This window comes from Neophocaena asiaeorientalis, unplaced genomic scaffold (assembly GCF_003031525.2).
Source record: "Neophocaena asiaeorientalis asiaeorientalis breed wild unplaced genomic scaffold, Neophocaena_asiaeorientalis_V1.1 scaffold29, whole genome shotgun sequence".
NCBI lineage: Eukaryota > Metazoa > Chordata > Mammalia > Artiodactyla > Phocoenidae > Neophocaena > Neophocaena asiaeorientalis.
This window is the reverse complement of record NW_020174423.1, coordinates 1,173,529-1,191,338: the sequence shown is the minus strand read 5'-3', so window position 1 is coordinate 1,191,338 and position 17,810 is coordinate 1,173,529. Positions and strand designations below refer to the sequence as shown.

Below are 17,810 nucleotides of genomic sequence, written 5' to 3'. Positions count from 1 at the left end.
ACCTTGGCCTGCTTCACCCCTTTGCCAAGGGTCATCCTCTTGGTGCTAGGATTCATTGTAATTGTAATTAAAGCAACTGTAATCCATCAATGCAACTTCTGCTCAAACCCCCCAATCTTTCTGAAGATGTGGTACATATATACAATGGAATATTAGGGAGTTTGGGATTGACATGTACACACTGCTATATTTAAAACGGATAACAAACAAGACCTACTGTATGGCACAGGGAACTCTGCTCAATATTCTGTAACAACCTAATTGGGAAAAGAATTTGAAAAAGCATACATACATGTATATGTATAACTGAATCACTTTGTTGTACACCTGAAACTAACACAACATTGTTAATCAACTTTTTTTACTTTCTATAAAATAAAAAGTTAAAAAAAAAAGAAAGCAAAGAGCAATTTCCAGCGTCCAGTTCCCATTTGCCACAGGTGCCACCAAGATTTTGTGATCAGAAGGAACACCATCCGAACACAGGGCACAGAGGAAACCATTCAGATGGGAGAGAAGGCTCAGACCAAAGTGAGGACAGGATACAGGAGCTGAGGAGAGGGACAGGAGGCATTAGGATATCACTTCCAGCCCAGAGCCAGGGAGAAAATGGCAGGTGCTCCACTTTGGAAAGAAATCACATTTCATGTTACTCCAAACAACTTCCAGGGAGGCATCAACCCACATGAGAGGTCACACCTGGTATTATATCTCTGTAATGAGATGTACAACAGGCACTTTCAAGTGTTTAAAGTACTTGAATGTGCAAAGTTTCACAGTTGGTCACATGTTCATAACAGCCATGTGCCTCTTTCATTGGGGGAGCTGCCACGCCATGCTGGGATTAAACAGGGCAGCATGGCTTCCCCATTCATCAAAATAGAGCCGCTGAAAGAATCCTCTGGCAATTTTAACTACACAAAAATAGAAGACACCCCAGGCAGAGTGTGAGAGACCAATCTTGTCAACAGCAGGATGGTAAGGTATAAACAAGAATGGAAAGAAAACATACAGCCTTTAAAAAAAAAAAAAAGTTGCTTTTGACAAGGACGATAAGATGGGAATAAATTGAGCCTCAAATATCTGGAACAAAAGCTCAGAGAAGTGTTAAATCACAAGCTAGGTGGCTGCAGGAATTTGCAGTTACCCATTCCAATCTGCCAACTCATCCCTTTTAGCATCAAGCTTGATTTTACGGACCCCTCTTTCAGTTTTATATGCTTAGGTTTTTGTTTGTTTGTTTGTTTTTTCTTTTTCTTTCATGCACCACAACCAGCATTTTTAAGGCTGTTGCAGCTTTCCTAAGTCACATCTTTCTTGGTCTCTGACCCCACAAACAATGTTGCTTTGGAGAAAGAACCACAAACCACAATGTTTCCATCTTTCATTTGACAGAATCTTGTTCTTGCATGCAGGGAAAATATGTTCTCATACTTGTACTAAGTCTTGTGTTGTTAGAAGATGTAGTGCAGCAAAACTCCAGCATCTTCTGTCCTTTCAATCTTTCTACCAATAATTAAGCACTGAGCATGTGCTCTAGACAGTGGCCTGGGGATAACAGGGATGAACTGTCAGAACCTGGGTTTGAGGACCACACAGTCCAATGGAGGAAAGAGACCTAGAAGTAAACAGTTATGAAAAGGTGTGAAGCTACCTTTATCCCTCCACTCTACAGTGATAATGTGCATGGGTTCCACTCAGACTTTTTCCACTCCCTAGCAGACTGCTTCCAGGCCAAAAATGCCTGTGCAGACCAACCAATCAGGGGATTAGGTACCAGTGGCTAAGCAAGCACAGATATTGGACACTACTCATGTTCTCCTATGAAGGGAGGAGGTCCTTTCTAGGAAGCTATCCTCCATCCTCCTCCACCTCCATCCTTGCCTTGCTCTGTATACCTCTTCTCAGCCTCAGACCTCCAAACTGCCTTGCTTGGACTTACAATCCTCCCTAGCTTTAGTTATTATTATTGCGGTCACACGTGTCATGAATATTTACTATGTGCCAAGAACGGCCCATACGTTCACTTGTTGAGTTTTCATGGCATCCTTGGCCTTTGTTATTGTGGTGTTATAAATGAAGGAAATGATCCCCAGAAAATTTTAGACACTTGTGCAAGCCTACACAGCTGACAAGTAGAAAAACTGAGATTAGAAGACAGAACTGTGTGATCAGAAAGACTCTTAAACAGTACACTGGTCTGCTCCACAGGCACGTGTGGTCCAACTGCCCTGCTAGGTTATTTACACTATAAGGACAGAGATCAACATTTCCGTTCTTTTAACAGTTCCTATGCAGGTACACCTGTAAGCAAGCAGAGTAGGAATCTCCCTGTGTGGTGTTATTTAAGGGAGGCCAGACAAGGATGGGTTAAAAGTATCTTCACTGTTGCTTATCACAGTGTCTGGAATTTCACCATTGGAGATACATTACTTTGGGTCTTGAAGTCTTTCTGGTTTTCAGGATTTCTCTATTAGAACAAGATTGTCCTAGTAGTGTCATACTCAGCTGAGACCTCAGTGACATCAGGGCCTCAGAGAATGAGTCACAGGAGAGATGCCTAGAAAGGAGCCTGGGATCTGGGAATAGCAAAGTGGTCCTGAGAGGAGGATGAGAGGTCTCAAAGTCAGGAGTGATCGTTTTGCTTGGCTGACCCCACTTCTGTGGTCCCCAGCATAGGGCGAGCCAAATGGAGCGTACGTAAGTCTCGATCTGAGGAAACACTGTTTTGATCAGGTGTAAGAGTAGGAGACATGGGGCATGGTGACAGGTAGTCATCAAGTGCTGAGGAGCCTGAGCTTTGTGAAGGCGCAAAAGACAAGAGGCAGAATTCTTGCCCTCAAAGCGCTAACAGTCTCTTTGGGGAGAAGAACTATCCCTAGCAAAGAATAGGTAAATAAGACAAGACAGGAATGACCAAGAACAGAATACACGTGTGATAGGAAACTCAGGAAAAAGAGAGCTCAGTGTGGGAGGAGGTGGTGTGGGCATCACTGGGGACACAGGACCCCAAGGACAGTACCAAATAAAGAGATATGATGAATGAGTTGCTGAATGCCTGTCTTATGCCAAAAGAAGACCCAGGTGACAACAACGAATTGCTACCTCGGTACTCCCAAACAAGGAAATCCAGCTCCGATTTGATCACCATGATGCAAAATGATGTTAAGATGGTCTAGAAACAAAATCTGAAGACAGATATAATGTACAGAGATACTATTTAGAATATATACTACTTCAAATTAAACTCAGGTCTTTCGATAAAAAGATCGAATGGTTGCTCCAATCGTACTATTAAAAAACCCAGAATTTCAGTAATAGGTGAAAATAACAGATTTATATATTAAGGTACATGGTGAATAAATCTGATGAAATCATTTGGCAAGACTAAATCCCTTTAAAACCAGGAGGAAGAGATCTGATGATCACCACAGGCCAACAACATTGGCAAATTCCAAGACATTCCCCTGGATTCAGCTCTGATAAGAATGCTTTATGCTGTGACCTTCCAGCCAAAGACAAATGCTCTTCTTCTGGGCTTTCACTTAATACTTCCTTCCTAAGCAGGAAAGGTTACTTCTATTTAATCTAACTTATCTTGTATTTTTTTTAAAAGTTCCCTTTATTTAATTCCTACAAAGAAAACATCTCCAAGGAAGAAAGGAAGGAAGCAAGCAAGCTTTGACCTTTATTTGCTACATGAGTTATTTTACCAATAGCTACAAGTGATTATGTTTTCACTATTCTGAATAACAACCCTTTGCACCCCTTGGCATAAGAGAACCAATAGCTGCAGCATAAGGCTTAGTTGTGAGTGAGCAGAAAAATACAGGCAGAAAAAGACTAGGAAAAGGGTGAAGGGTACGGGAGGAGGAGCCACAAGAAATCATTTCTCCTTTGAGTTTCTTAACTAAATTATTGCAATACATATTTTCTTTTCATGCCAACTTGGCGGCTAATGAGCTTCATTTCCACAAGTTGCCTGTTTTCTTTAAGGTGGCTGCATATCTGAGACAAACTGCAAAGGTCTCTGGTTCAATCTGCTAATAGGTTTGTATTAACCTCCATGGAGATGCACAGACAGTGAACACATTATCCAAACCCACAATTCAGACACAGGGTCTAGCAAAGGGTACTTGTGCTTTATTTCCAGACGCAAGCAGCAGCTTGGTAAATGCAGGTCCAATGACTAAATGTTAGGATTTCTGGGACATTTTGGTCTTATAAGGAGCAATCAGGAAAAAAAAAAGAAAAAATTGTGTTCCTGAAAATCTGGGTGGTGATTACAAAACTGGAGCAAAATGACAATAGCAGAATTCCTGTATTTACTACTTTATAAGAAAAGGATTCAGAACCCATAAAAAGAAATCAATGAAAATGGATATTTAATACATCTAAAATATACAAATTTATAAGCATCATGTAAAATTATAAATTAAACAGTATCATCCTATTAATAATTATTAGTAGGCAGAGTGTAAAGTATTAAAAAACTAAACAGTCTCAAAAATGAAAAAAATTAAGTTACGATATGTTGAAAATGAGATCATATTATTTGGACTTTTATAATGAGAGGGCATAAATGTTGTTGCCACTGAGAACATATTTTTGTGCGAATTTCTTCACTGAATAGGAAAAAAAAAACACCCTAATCAGGAAAATGGTGATGTATTTATGAGCTATCTCCAAATATATTTCTCTGACTCCTTCATCTTCAAATACTCCTCAGAGTTTAAAAATAGTCATCCAAGTTCAATATAATGTTGTGTATTTGTGTGTGGATGGGTGGGATGAAACTTATTTAGTTACTTCAAGTTGTAGTTTGCTTGAAGGCAACAAGCAAGCATTTCTGATTTGTTCTCCTTTTATTTGGTTTGATCCTCTATGCCCAGCTGCCTGTGTCGGTTTCAAAACTCTCCTGTTGTAGTGGACACACCCCAACGTGACTGCCCAGTGAGACACGTCCTAGGATGATCCCCTCCCCTTGAGTGCAGGCACAACTTGTGACTTGCTCCCAAGCCAAGAGAATACTGCAAAGCCATAGGGGATAGTCACTCCCTTGATTAGGTTACACTATGTAAGTCTCCGTCCTAGCAGACTGGGGTCAGAGATTCTCCTGCTGGCTTTGAAGTCAGCTGCCACGTTGTGACAAGGCCTGTGAGAAGCAATCGACCACATGGCAAGGAATCCTAAGTGATACCTGGGAGGTGAGAGCACCGCAGGTGACAGCCAGCAAGAAAACAAGAGACCTCAGTCCTACAACCTCAAGTGAATCCTAGTAACAACCACGTGAACGTAGAAGAAAAAAAAAATCGGGCTCCAAAAAGGAACACAACCCAGCCAACAACTTGATTATACCCTTATGAGACCCTAAGCAGAGGACCCAGGTAAGATACACCCAGATTCCCAATCCACAGAAACTGCAGGATAACGGTTACATGTTGTATTACGCCACTAAATTTGTTATGCTGTTAAATTTGACAATCCACTTCAAACTCCAATAACAATTATTCTTGCAAAAAGGTTTGTGTTGCCAGTGCTATTTTCTTCCTCCGTTTGAGGACAGCAGAAATATAACCTAAAGCTTTATAGATGTGTACACCTCTGTCCAATTCAAAACTTTAATGCAGGGCTTCCCTGGTGGCTGTGAGTCTGCCTGCCAACGCAGGGGACACGGGTTCGTGCCCCGGTCAGGGAGGATCCCACATGCCGCGGAGCGGCTCGGCCCGTTACACAAAAAAAAAAAAAAAAAAAAACTTTAATGCAGAATATAATTATCCATGTATGAGTCTCAAAACATAAATTAGCTGAACTCAACATTTTTCAAAAAACTATTATCTTGGCACTTGAAAATTGGAGAGTATACCTTCAAACCAGTTTTTTTTTAATGGGCATACTTCATAATTTTTTAGAATAAAGTTTTTAGTTTTGAAAGTTTCAGATTTGCAGAATTATTGTGAAGCTAGAACAGAGAATTCTTGTATACCCCGCTCCCAGTTTCCACTGTTATTACATCTTACATTAGGGTGGTACATCTTTCACAATTAGTGAACAAATATTGATACATGTTTATGAACTAAACTCCATACTTTATTCACATTTCCTTAGTCTCTACCTAATGTCCTTTTTCTGTTCCAGGATCCCATCCAAGACACCACCTTACAGTTAGCTGGCCAGTTGCCTTAGGCTTCTCTTGGTTGTGACAACTTCTCAGACTTTCTTTGTTTTTGATGACCTTGGCAGTTTTGAGGAGGACTATTCAGGTGTTTTGTAGGATGCACCTCTATTGAAATTTCTCTTATGTTTTTCTCATGATTAGACTGGGGTAATATGTTTTGGGAGGAAGATCACAGAGGTCAAATGCCATTCTCATCTCACATGACGTGAAGGATACCTACTATCAATATGGCATATCTCTGTTAATGTTAACCTTGACTGGCTTGAGGTAGTGTTTGTCAGGTTTCTCTATCGTAAGTTACTCTTTTTTAAAAAAAAATCTCACTCTCTTTCCATACTGTGCTCTTTGGAAGAAAGAAACTCTGTGCAGCCCCATCCAGAGTTATGCTTTACCTCCCATAAAGCAGAGTATCTACATACATTATTTGGAATTTTTCTGCATAAGAGATTTGTCTATTTTCCTCATATGTTTATCCAATCATTTATTTATATCAGAATAGATAGTTATCAGATTTGGGTTATACCTCAATACTAGTTATTTATCTCATGGTTCAAATTGTTCTAATTTTGGCCACTGGGAGAACTTTTAGTTGGCTCCTATATCCTTTCAACATACATTGTGTCACAGTCATCATTACGAGATTTTGTTTTTGTTTTACCTTTTTTCTTTTAGTACTTCCTTACTTTCTGGCACTATAAGATACTCCAGGCTCATTTTGTACATTTCTTGCCCCAGTCCTCAATCAGCCATTTCTCTGGTTCTTTTTATTGGGAAATAATATTGAAACCAGGATTTGAGTGGTAGATATATTTATTGCTACTAGAGCATTATTGCTTCTAGGCTAAACCAGTTTTTCAATCTCTAAATCTGGAACCTCAAAATATCCCTATATGTTTAATATATTTTAATTTATTCAACAAACATTTTATAGAGATTACCACATGCCAGGCATTATTTTAAGCATTTTGTAAATATTCACTCATCTAATTCTTGTAATAACCTCATAACAACAACAACAAGAGAGGTAGTTTTATTAGCCCCATTTTGTGGATGGAAAACCCCGGGCACTGAAAGGTTGGACCTGTGACAGAAGTCATGAAGCTAGTAAGTGGCAGAGCCAGGACCTGAACACAAGCATCTGCCTCCAGATTTGGGGCACTAATCAGTGCACCACATTGCCTCACACTAGTGAGGACCTCAAAGAGCATAAAATTGATGAATTAATTAATCCACCCATTTATTCTCCAACAAATTTTTATTATGTGCCTATTAGGTGCTAAACTAACCTCTGCCAGATGTTAGTTGGTGCTTAATGCCATTTGAGATACTTCTTGGACCATGGCCCAGTTTAAAATGGAAGAAGAAGTTGTTGTAATGTGCCCCTTGAGAGGACTCTGGCAGCTGCCTGGGATGAAGATGGTACATAAAAAACACTCCACTAGGTGGCTGCAGATATACTTTATTATGCTATGGGCAATATTCAAAAGTGATAAGCAGTGCCTTATTTATTTAATTTCTATCCATTATCCTTTTCACAAATTTTAAAGAGAGGGTTTATTATCTTTCCTGTATATGAAACTCCCATTTTTTTTCATAAATTTATTTATTTATTTTTGGCTGCATTGGGTCTTCGCTGCTGCATGCGGGCTTTCTCTAGTTGCGGAGAGCGGGGGCTACTCTTGGTCGTGGTGTGCAGGCTTCTCATTGTGGTGGCTTGTCTTCGTTGTGGAGCACGGGCTCTAGGCACGCAGGCTCAATAGTTGTGGCTCGTGGGCTCTAGAGTGCAGGCTCAGCAGTTGTGGCGCATGGGCTTAGTTGCTCCGCAGCATGTGGGATCTTCCCGGACCAGGGCTTGAACCCGTGTGCCCTACATTGGCAGGCGGATTCTTAACCACTGTGCCACCAGGGAAGCCCCAAAACTCCCATTTATTATACTACTTTTCACTGATAAAATATTTGAATGAAACTGTCTCTGGTGAAAACCACTGAAAACTGAGATTTCCATTTACAGCAACTGAAAGAAAATTTAAAAGGTATACTTACTTTATGACTGTCGCTAGTGGGTGGTTCCAAGGGACCAAAGCTGAGATGATCTAAAAGAAAACAGGCAAAATAAATATGCTGAATGAAAAAATCTTAAAGGATTTTTTAAAGGTCATTTATCCCCACATATTTACTGGCAGAACTCTGCGAGGCATCCCATGACTTGGCCTTAGTTATCAACAACCCTTTTGGGGAAGGGAGTGCAAGTGGGGTAGAGGTAGAGCTCTCCAGAAAGGACTTGCCTAGAAAAGGCATCAGAGGCAGAAATGGGGAGTCTGGCATTGACCTCTTGTTGATATTTATAAACTCCTTGGAAGAGAATACAGATCCAAGGGAAGGGACAGTCAGGAACACGGGTCTTCATTTTGCACTTCAGAACAAGCACCAAATGAGCCTCCTTTTAGATGTACCAAAGTTTAGGTACATTCCAAAAAGAATTAGCAGACACAGTGCCATAATGTAACAATAAGAAATCACGATAAATAGGTCAATAAGTGAGAGTAATGTATTGGTTAGATTCATAGTTCAGAAGAAAGGAATGATCAAAGTTGTTAGCCAGGAGGAGGCTGTATGGGAGGGAGCCTGTGAGGAGTGCGGCTCAGTGTGTCTGACTGAGAAGGCTAGGAGGAAGGGGGTGTGGTCTGCTGAATCCCATCGCCAACGGACACGGGGAGGGGGTGGTCTCTCAGATTGTGTTTCTTGCATTTATAACCTCTCTTTGAGAAAAAGTGTATTTTAGAACTCTGGGAACACTAGTTTTTAGACAATCTAATTAGTCTACCTACTACAGTTTCAAAACTATCAACAGGGTCAAAGCCCTCTTGGGAGATCTGTAAAAAAAAAAGAAAAAAAATTCCCAACTCATATCATTTAATTCTTAAATATCAGAGTGTTACTTGTATTAGGAATAAATACCAAGAAATGCAGAATTTGGGGGTTTCTAAAAATCCTCCTTTTTATTAAAAAGAATTAATTGGAGTAATTCAAGAAGAAAAGATGTTCCAACTGACATGTTAGAAAAAAATAATATTCTACCAATTTCTGTGTATTTGATGTTGTACTAATCATTGCAAAATGCATCTCAGTCAATAAACCAAGGACTCATATTCCTCCAAGCATTTAACAGGGAACTGAACACAGTTAAAGCAAAACTAGGAACTTTACCAAAGAGTTAAGAGATTTGTCCCTTTGAACATAGTTAGAGGCAATATATTTCAGTGGTAAGGACCCTCAGGCAATACTGAACCTCTGGATGTACCACAAATAATAGTTATTATGCTATTTTTAGTTCTGGCAATATAAGAGTTCTGATGTAAGACAGATTCTTAATTTTTTCTTACTACAATAATCTGTACATTTTAATAATATAGATATTTAAAAGATATTTTGGCTTAATATAATATAATCTTTCCAAGCATGATTTCTTTTTAACTAAAACAAAAAATCTGTGAAATGGTTTTTGTATATTTTCCTTTATCTCAGAGTTACTTTGTTAACATATAAGCGCATTACAATTTGAAAAGTGATATTTTAGGCTTTTCCACTGTTAAGATGTGGAATTAAGTCAAATGAATTCAGTGTTTTACATTTTAAAATATATAATAGTTAACTCTGTTCCAGAGCTTCAGATTTTACTGAAAACAAAACACAGATGCTGAGTTAAAGTGTCAAGGTAAATAAATAAGCAGTTTACCAGAGCTGACCAGACATAGGGCCCCAAAGGCTTTCTTTAGTGTCAGAGTGGACAGGCCATTAAAAACCAAGCCTGTCGCTGGCATCCAAGTCAGCTGGGTGAGACCAGGAGAAGAGGACACCACCCGAGAGCTATCAAAGCTCTGCCTGTTCTCTATGCCACTGGACAAGTCTCATTGATTTGCTCACAGAGGCACACTGAAACAGCCTATCTTACCTAGTTTTTCTCAGAGATTGATAAGAAAATGATGGAGGTGGGGTGGGAGGGGCATGGACACATGGGAAAGCAGGTGTAAATAATCCACAGGGTATATATATGCATTGTTTATATAATAGCTGATTTCATTGAAACAGAAACAGAAGAGAAATTTTGTAGACTACATGCATATCTTGCTAATTCAAACGATCATGTCAGGGAGACAAGGGGATAAGGTAGAAAGAACACAGGTGTGGAAGTCAGGAATCCTGGGGTCTAACCCCAGTGTGGCTGTTAGTTAGCAGGGGGCTAACTTTGGAGCAGTCACTTAGCATCACTAGATCTCTATACTCCGAGAATGTATGTAATCACTCTAAAATCCCTTTTGACATCCATTTCAAGTTGGTTCTTACTTTTCCTTTAAGATCTCTATCAGGAAGTTTATTGTTTTTGAACAAATGAATACGGCCAGCCAAATCAGCTTTTTCAGAAGGCTGAAGCGAATCCTTTTTTAATGGTGATAGTGCTTAAAATAGTCACCGTATATATTTTGGTTTGCATACACAAACTTCAAGGTCTATGATATGAAAGTCTGAAAACATTTGGATAAAAACTGCTTTAAAAGGTTTTAAATGTTATATGAAGATATTGTACAGTTACCAACACCATTTAACCATTATTTCTAACTACCTGGTCAGTCAGCCATACCATCCATTCATGCTAGCAACGAATGAAATGGTTTCTGATCTTAGTGTTGGTATCTAATTGTTTACCCAAAACATGGCATTTTCACTGAGCAGTGTATTCTGACAAGTACTTATACATAGAATCAAATGGCTTTTTACATTTCATTTTAATTTGATTTAATAAGTCTAGTAATTTGAATTTCAGCATCTAACCCTACCTTTCCTCTGGAAGTGAAAAAGGCTTAATATTTATTCATTTAGAAAAAAATGTACCGTGCTCCAAAACAGAATTCAACTGGAAACAGATGATATTCATCCTCTCAGCGGCACTTAGCATAAGCTAAATATATTCACAGCACAGCTGACCATTTATAAACGCAGCTACCATCACAACCAGAGAGCTGTGTCAATGGCAGTCCATTCACTGGTCTGAAGTAAAAAGCCATGAATCCTGCTAGGGTGGAGGCCACGTCTGAACATCGTGTAATCAACACTGGCTCTACTTTACACAAATGTTTAATAAAAATATTTGAAAGCACTTCATTGTCTTGTTTTCTACTTTTAGACTGAGTACTTAAATGAGGATTAATTTAGTACTTTAGTACTTTCCACTTCAGGAAACACGGACGTTAAGTATGGAGGCAGCAAATTTAATAGGAATCCAGTTTCCCTCAAAGGACCATTGCTATTGCCCCTGTTTCTCACGGCACAACCTCACTTGGGCTAGGTGCTCTCCTGAGCTTCCTTCGGATGCCATGATTCACTCTGGTGCCATGACTCTGGGGCTCAAGTTGTGAGGAATAGATATTTTTCTCATTTCTTTCTCAGACCTGGTCGTAAATTCAAAAGGCACGTTATGAGAAAATAAAAACAATAATAGCACAAAGAAACCAACCTGATTCCAGAGAAGAGAGATCCCCTAAATAGGGGGTTAGAGAAATGCCTTATTCAGCTAACTGGTCAGTCAACAACAGAGAACTGACGAGTGCAGGAATTCCAAGCCACCTGCAATGCCCCTCTTGGGAGAAAGGCTGGCTGGCTCACAAGCAGAAAAATACAGTCATCCAATAGCCACACATAAGGGGTGTGTGTTTATCCATTCATTCAACAAACACTAATTTAGCATCCACAGTGACGCAGGGGCTAGCCCTAGAAATGAATGACATGACTTCACCCCTAAGGGGCTCACCTGCTAGACAGGGCAAGCCAGCTAGTCACTTATGACAGACAAGTAAGCAAATAAACTAATCAGAATGGGAGCAGTTGAATGACAGACTCATCCAAACATGCATACCCAATCTGAGCAACACCTCCACACACTCCTCAGTCCTTCCTTTCCCTGTCTTATGGTTGTTCTCATTAGTGATTTGTCATTAGCCCTGTTGCCACTTTATGTCATCTATTTATTTGTTTCTGTTTGGTTGTCTGCCCCCCCCAACTCAGGTATGTCCTTGATTTCTTGGGTTCACTGAGGTAAACCAGCCCCCAGAAGAGAAACTGACACCTAGTAGTTGCTCAGTAAATATCTGTTTACTAAATGAATGTATGAGTGAATAAACATCATAAAAGTTACTCAGAAAAAGGAATGACTGTCTAGAAAGATGGGAGGAAATGAGGTTGAGTTCTTATAAAAGGCAATTAAATTTTGACAAAGAGGAAGTTGAGAAGTCAGTTGAGAGAAATTGGCTTAGCAGGTCTTCAGAAACACCCAGCTATAGGTCTGTGGAGAACAATAGGTAGTTTTGTCTGTCCAGTGTCCTGTACTCAAGGCTTCGGTGGGGCGGCCAACCCCAGACTTCACTCTTCTTACCACGGGGGAGGGCCCAAACCCAAGCTGGGCCATCTGAACCTCCCTCATGGGCATTCAGGGGCGACAGGACAAGAGGCTGTACGGTCAGCAGCGCAGCACCTCACAGGATGGTTTACTCACTCGTTCTCGCTTTGAAGACCCTCAGTTGCCCTGGTTCCTGCAGGCCCCCAAGGCCTCTTCCCTCAGTCAGCTCTTGCCTCAGTTCTATAAGCTATTTTTTTCAGGCTCCAGTCAGTAATTGCCATTTATTTCTGTTGGTCACATCCAAAGCTCTCTATGACCACAGGATCTGATTAAAGATGAATGTGGTTTACAGGGACTCTCAGGAAAGAATTTTTCTCGAACACTGACCATGTGCAGGTATTGAGCTAAGCTCTCTACAGGAGTTATCCAATTTAATCAACAGAACCATCTCTATGGGTGCCCATTCCCACTTTAAAAATGAGGACTCTGACGTTTACAGACGTTAAGTATCTGAGCTTAGCTCAGAGGGGCATAGGTGAGCTGACTGAGGTAGGCAGGGCCCAAAGGGAGTTTGGATTTTATTCTGAGTGCAACTTATTCTCCCATTATTCCCATAAGAAAACACATCAAAGAAAACAAACCTAAAAAAACAAGGAACATATTTTAACAAATATTTTCATGTCTATTAATGCCGAAGCAGCTGACAAAGTGCTATACTCTTGCAATGCTGGGCTGCAAATTGAATGACGAGCCAGGAACCGAATGGAAAATGATCCTGCAAAAAGCTTCACATGGCAACTGTTCTATGAATCCTTAGCAGATATGAATTAAGAAATGGACAATCTCTCCAAGATCTTACGAGGTAGATGATGATCTGCATTTTATACAAGGAAAATGAAGTTCAGAGCGGTCCATAGCTAATTAGGTGGAAGAACCAGAACTTATGACCAGGCTTGTCTGACATCAAATCTCAGTCATAACCATAATGCCACACTTCCCCCAGATTCAATTTAATAAAATACCATGTTGTTTGATCAACATTACTGAAGAATTATGTAAGCCTCCTGCACCACAGAGATTCTGTAAAAAAAAAAAAAAACTTTAGAATATATACCTTGTTGGATGAAAATTTTTCACATTTTCTGCACTTTGTATACCAAACGCCCATGTTAGTCACATGAATATGACTGATCCATGTTGCTGCCCTCATGCACTTTGAAATGTAAACACCTGTTTGCTCCGAAAGGAAATGAGCCTATATTACAGATTCAGAACACTGTATTATTATTTTAGTTTTCTGTGTTTTATTTTTTCCTGTCTCTTTATTCACTTTCGAGACTTTATTTCTTGCAATTTTCAGTGTGACTGCCTCTTGAAACTTTTCCCTGGATAGTAACATGCTATTTGCTACTTACTTGGGATTAAGAAACCTGACCACTTTGTTCGTTAGCATTCTTAGTAAAAGAAGAATAAAGAGAAGCCAAGCAAGGAATATTAAATGCAGAAACAAAGGGCTGTGGAAGATAATGTGGCCTGGGGGCCTGACTTCAAAGGGCAGGCCTGCAGGGTGTCCTCAGAGGAGGGTAGGGAATGAGCTAGAACAGAGAGCAGAGGCCAGACAGTGTAGGCCACAGATCATCCAGAAGGTCCTTCTGAGTTCGCAGTTTATAACACAGGGCACACTCTTTTATGGGAACAGCATTTTACATGGTGGTTGGGTTGTCAAACCATTCTTTAAAATCTTATATACAGAAAACGTTTTCCCCTCGATTCTATGAGAAAGTGAAATAGGAGCGAGAAATCAGAAAGTCAGGTAAATATTGTAAGGCCACAGGCTCTAAAAGAAAAAGGAGGAGGAGAGGCAAAGGAAGGAAGGAGGGAAAGAAGGGAGGGAGGGAGCAAGGGAGGGACGGGTGTTTCCTTGTACGGGGGTGTAGGAGGGCAGATCCAGGTTTGTGGTGTCTGAGCTTATACAATTAGAAGCCCTTTTTTTTTTTTTTTTTTGCCGTACGCGGGCCTCTCACTGCTGTGGTCTCTCCCATTGCGGAGCACGGGCTCCAGACGCACAGGCTCAGCGGCCATGGCCCACGGGCCCAGCTGCTCCGCGGCAGGTGGGATCCTCCCGGACCGGGGCACGAACCCACGTCCCCTGCATCAGCAGGCAGACTCTCAATCACTGCGCCACCAGGGAAGCCCAGAAGCCCTTTTTAAATAAATACAAATTATAAAACAAAATTAAATATAAATGGGGATCTTTTTTAGAATGAGAAAAGTATATTATAGAAATTACAAATTTTAATAACTGAAAAATAGCTTAGCATAATAATATATGTTTAGTAATTAACTACCAGATACATGTATATATGGAAGTGACTGTAAAATCACATAAATATATCTTATTAAGCCCATATAAAATGTGTCCCCAACTCAGCTTCCCCTGACTGATCCCCAAAATGCCTCTGGCTATGCCAACACCTCTCCACGTGAGGGTAAAGGCAATCACAGTGGAAAGAGACAGTGCTCTTAACCAACTGTAGTCAAAGTCTCCTTTGAAAATCTTACTAAAACACGTGACCAAGGAAGCCCAAGGCTAGGGTGCCTCAAGCATCCGAGCTCAGGGTAGATCCTGTGCCTTTCCCTCCCCCACGTCCGCCCTATTCCCGTCATCAGAGGGCTCTCTTCGTCTCATATCACCACAAGAGGAAGCAGAAAAGAGTCCATGCTCCTGCTTTAATCAGTCAGGAGAGCTCAGGTCTCCTGATCTAGACTCATCAAAACGTGCCACCTCCCACAAGGCACACAAGGGAAGCTGTGCAGCAAGACGATTAGCAACATGGATCCCACTGGAGCTTTATGGAGTCTTGGCTCTACATCTTCTCTCTGAGACAGTCATGAAAATAGCTGCATCCAAATCTTCCTTCATCAGCACCCGTGTGCATGTGTGGGGCATGGGTGTGTCCCTCTGCAGCCAGGACGTCAAGTGCTCTGGCCATGACTTCAGCTTTTCCTATTCCAGGGAAGTGGTGACATGGCTGGTCTGGCAGCCTCTATTTGTTTCTACTGCAAAGCTTGTACAACTCCTTTTTTGCAGGTTTTGCCAGTGACTTGGCCTTCTGAACTGGCAGCTCCTTATCAGTGTCATATAATCAGGAGCAGGTTGTGCCCCCAGCATCAGTGTTTCTGGCATCACTGAGCCTGAAATCAGCCTGGACCATTCCACCAACTTTCTTTATGGGTCTTGGGGTCAGCCGGCCCACGGGAGATTCAGTACTATCTGTATTCCAAGGATCAGTGAACATGCGAATGTCCACCCCAAGGCGAAAAGGGCATTTACTACCTAGTGGTGATTTGGACCTTACATGAGAACCTGGTCGATGACCTAGAGCATCTCCGTTACCTGAGGTCTGGGTAAGAAGCCAGAACTCCTCCCTTAGAGCTGGGCTGGGCCCTTGTCCACAAGGCTGGCTGGGTCATGCTGCCGGTCCTAAAGCACCCTGTGTGCATCTGAAGTCAGAAACTCTGCCAGAAAAATGGAAAGTGGAGTCGGGGAGCAGAAAGAACTCAGGGCTGGGGACTCGAGTGAAACATGTGTGACTCTAAGCCCTGAGCTGTGAAACAGTCACAAACATTATTTGGCAAGAAATACGAACATGCGTGACTGTATCTCCTAACAGATATCTCACATAACAATTGATAATCTTTCTTTTCTTCCTCTTTCTTTCCTTTCTCTTTCTTCTGTTTTTGTTTGGTTGGTTTTTGCTCTCTTTTTTCTTTTTAGCACAGCTCTTCTCATTTGTGGGTACAGGCAGGTCCCATGCAGAACATGTCACATACATTATCTCTTTTATTTCACATAACAGTCCTAAAAAGGAGGAATCATTGCTCTTATTTCACACATGAGGGAACAGAGGCTTTGGGAGGTGACAGCTCTATTAATGGGTGTGCCAAGCCTGTTCTATTAGGAACATTTAGTATCTTTTTCTTGATAGACAGATGCCATCATAGGCTAGAGTAGAGGTCTTTCCTTTGGCACCCTGCGTTACATCCTGCCCGCCCCTCTGCTTTCTGCTGCAACTGGGGGACTGGTGGAGGGGGTGCAGACTCCCCTGGGGCTGACAGTGCTCTCCTAGGTATCTTCCAACTTTCTGCCTCCAGTCCTTCCCCAGTGCTGAGGCCCTACAGTCTGCATGTGCAGCCAGGAAGCACAGGGGACGAAAGCTCCAGGTTGGTTCTCAGCCAGGGGAGAGTGAGACTGGATGGATAAATGCCCAGCTGTCCTCCTTAAGCAACTCCCAGAGACAGTCTAAAGTAATCACATCCTTATTTGCCTACTCAAATGCCTGCCTCAAAATTTGCTTCTGGAGGGGAAATCAAACTAAGACATCTTCCAATGATCCCCTTAATTCCATTTGCCTTGTTAGCAGACCTTCTGCTTCGATGTACATGCATTTTATATGGCTATCAAGCTACTCAAATGAAGGAATTTCTTCCCACTTTTTTTCATTAACCAGTCATTTCCCTTAACTACACCGCCTTTTAAAGAAAAAGGGATGAAAGAGAAACAAGCACGCTATAAACATCTCCCTCTTCCTCTGCTCGGAGTCCTGAAGCCCAGGCTCAAAGTCCCATTAAGAAGAGAGATCATCAGAGCTACTGACAACACCTCCTACTTTGTTCAGGTGGGAAGCAGACACCTGAACATACTATAATAAAACAAAACTTAGGGCTTCCCTGGTGGCACAGTGGTTGAGAATCTGCCTGCCAATGCAGGGGACAGGGGTTCAAGCCCTGGTCTGGGAAGATCCCACGTGCCGCGGAGCAACTGGGCCCGTGAGCCACAACTACTGAGTCTGCATGTCTGGAGCCTGTGCTCTACAACAAGAGAGGCCGCGATGAAGAGCGGCCCCCGCTTGCCACAACTAGAGAAAGCCTCGACCCAACACAGCCAAAAATAAATAAATTAATTAATTATTTTTAAAAAGAGCTAAAAACAAAACTTAAATGATAATCTGACAAGTTAGAAAATATTATTTTGCTGTCAGATATTTAGGCATAAATCAGAGACAGTTCATATAAATGACTCTAAGGTTTACTTTTACACAAAAAAGCTATCTAGAATTTTTCCCCTTGGCATTGTTAATTTTCTACTACCTAGAAACAGCATTAATAGCAACACTTTTTCTTCCATCACACACACACACACACACACACACACACACACACACACACACACACACACAC

At 41.2% G+C, this 17,810-nt stretch overlaps 1 protein-coding gene across 3 annotated transcripts in view; it reads right to left on the bottom strand.

Moving 5' to 3' along the window:
* The window catches only part of NCALD (neurocalcin delta), a 405,737-nt gene that overhangs the window by 167,957 nt on the left and 219,970 nt on the right, over window positions 1-17,810 (bottom strand). For all 3 annotated transcript variants that reach the window (XM_024756600.1, XM_024756597.1, XM_024756601.1), the window contains exon 3: window positions 8,222-8,271. The gene's annotated coding sequence lies outside the window, so the exon portion shown is untranslated. The remainder of the gene's footprint in view (window positions 1-8,221; window positions 8,272-17,810) is intronic.